General features: G+C 51.3%; 1 non-coding gene across 1 annotated transcript; it reads right to left on the reverse strand.

The window, feature by feature from the left end:
* Positions 1-220: 220 nt before the first annotated feature.
* TRNAE-UUC (transfer RNA glutamic acid (anticodon UUC)) lies at positions 221-292 on the reverse strand. Its single transcript has one exon. It is a non-coding gene; the product is annotated as a tRNA-Glu (tRNA).
* Between the last annotated feature and the right edge of the window lie 2,553 nt (positions 293-2,845).

A 2,845-nucleotide genomic window follows, 5' to 3' on the forward strand; every position in this document is an offset into this window, starting at 1 on the left:
ATCTTCCATGCACCTTCTCACCAGGCAGCAATGAAATCTTCCCCTCGCCTTCTCTCTGGGCTGAACAGACCCAGCTCTGTCCCTCAGCTTCCCTTCGGCTGTCCCGTGTGCTCCAGCCCTGGCCACCTCGGCAGCCTGCGCTGGACCCGCTCCAGCAGGCCAGCATCCTCCTTCTCCCGGGGACCCCAAAAACAGGCACAATATGTCAAATACAAGTGTTTTCCCACACCGGGAGTCGAACCCGGGCTGCCTGGGTGAAAACCAGGAATCCTGACCGCTAGACCATGTGGGACCACGTCTGGCCCTGCCACCTGCTTGGCTCTGGACCTGCAGGGACAGCTAGTCCTGCTCCTGGGCTCACGGACCGACAGCCATCCCCAGCACGACCCCATCTGTTTTTTTCCTGGTGCATGCCACAGCCTGGAGGGGGAAAACACAGCAACGTAAAAAAGGCAACAGCCCGAGCTCTTTGATTCAGCTGGGATTCTCCTGCAGCTCCGTATCAGAGCTCGTGGTGGGACAGGCAGAGTTCATGTAAGCCCAGTCCCACGGGAGTATTGCTGCATTAGGCACCCCTGGATTGCAGTCCCCAGCGTCTGCCCGCACGCAGGCCCTTGCACCCATCTCCCCAGGGAGTTGTGCTGCTGCGCAGCTGAAGGCAAGGTCACGCACAGGGCCACGCAGCATTATTAACGATAATTGGTGGCAGAGCATTGCAGGAGATAATTCCACCCTGCATGAAGGCAAGTGCACGAGCTGCTTCCCCATTATTTCATGTGATTACACTTTTTTGTTTTCGCATGATTCCCTACAGTAAGTAGCTCATAATTAACAGAGGATGAATAACATTTCTGCCACTCTGCGTATTAAGTTTTCTCACAACAAATGAAAATATAATTGCCATTACACAGCACCCTTATCTGAGGAAACATGCTGCAGTTGGGATGATGGAGATTTACTGATAGGCACACACTTCTTCAGCTACTTAGAGATGAAAACAAAGCATTTGTGGCTGAGGGGCTGGAGCTGCTCACCACGCTGAACTGGCTTCCCGCAGCACCTCCCAGCAGTCCTCTCCACAATGGGCTCACCGCCAGGACCTCAGGAGAGAGCTCAACAGGCTCTGCAGCAGAGGAGCTTCTGTGGAGCAAAGGACAGGATGAGGATGTCTAGTAGGTGATGCATAGGACATGGTCGCTCCTTCCCCTGATCAAGGAAACTCCAAAAACTGATGGGGTGAGGAAGGTCTGAATGGTTTACCAGGAGCCTTTGCACACCTCTGAATTGTCATGGGAGCCAAGACGGATGGAGTAGCCACAAAGTCTGATAAGTCCAGATGTTACCCAGGGTAATGATATTTGTCTAATGAGCCAGAGGTCCTGGTTCAAAGCCGCGGGGCTGTCAGCTTGCACGGTCACCATGGGGCTCTCCACGAGGCCAGGGACTTCCAGAGCAATATTAATGCCCCATCTCCTGCACACAACCAGCAGCTCACTGGGGATACTGAGACGGCATGACTGGAAAACCTTTCTTCTCCCAACAGAATATTTTTAGTTTTCAGAAAAAGTAATAGCTAAAAACCCTAGGCATTAACCTCAGAAGCTTGACGAATGCTGCCAAAGAGGAACAAGGCTGTTCTGGCACCTGGGGGTGACACTGCAGAGACACCTGCCCGGATTAGGGACCTCTCCCAGGGACATAGAATGGGCATGTCCAGGCAGGTCTTGCTCCAGAGAAGGCGAGTAGGTGTGCATTTGTTTCTCAGTTAGGACATTTTTCACAAGATTTCTTTCCCTTCTTTTTTTTTTTTTTTTGATGAAAACTCAGTTTGCAGTAACAAACAAATGAGAACAAGCCCCTCTGCTTCCCCTAGCTCAGCCTGCACAGTCTGGCCATGTCTGGCCATCCATGAAAACTCACATATCTAAAAGGACCACGGCTTGCCCAGCCAGGGATCAAAACCTGTGGTCTCTGACGCTGAACATCCAGATCCGGATGGGCACAGGGAAGCACCTTGCAGGACGACGTGCTCCAAAAAGTCAGCAGAGAAACCCCTTGGGGGTTCTCCTGGGCTGCATGGCCACACAACATGGCTGTGCAACCATCACCACTCATGGACAGATGGGGAAGATGAGCACTGTGTGCCTCCTCCCACCACACAGGGAAGATGCTGAGTAGGGCCAGACCTAAAGACCTTGAGCTGCCTCCTTTAGCCTTCAAAATGAAGCCAGGTTTGCCAAGCCCACCCCAGCTGGAAGCACGGAGGAGTATCTGATGCAGGTGTATGATGTTCACAGCACATTCCCGTTGCTCTGCTAGAGCTCTTGTCCACTGTTGGAAGATGAGGATTCTTCATAATTATTCCCAAACACCACACAGTATTGCCTCCCTCTGTGCTGCTGCTGCTGCTGCTGCTGCTGCTGCTGCTGCTGCTTCTCCTTCTTCTTCTCCTTCTCCTTCTCCTTCTTCTTCCCTTCTTGGAAATGCTGGTCTGTTTTTTATTTTTCTTTCTTCAGTAGGTTCGGGTAAAATACAGACTCTTCACCCATGTCAGCTCTGCTCTGCCCAAACCTTGGGTCTCTCCAAGTACATTTGTAAAGTAATAGTTTGCCCCCAGAGAGAACAACCTGGAGTGTTTCTCCATGCCGTGCCATTCTGTTTTGCTCATGTAGAAGCCCCGGCTTTCCAGTCATTGTCGTGATGCTGGTGCAGCATTGCAGACAAAATGTTCAGGGAGGATATAATTGCCAGTTCCTTCTTGTGTTGCCTCCCAACATCTTATCTGAACTCTTTGAAAGTGAATTCTCGTCACAGAATAAGATAAATAACGAGTTTCTGAGAACAA

This window comes from Gymnogyps californianus, chromosome 17 (assembly GCF_018139145.2).
Source record: "Gymnogyps californianus isolate 813 chromosome 17, ASM1813914v2, whole genome shotgun sequence".
In the NCBI taxonomy this organism is placed as follows: Eukaryota; Metazoa; Chordata; class Aves; order Accipitriformes; family Cathartidae; genus Gymnogyps; species Gymnogyps californianus.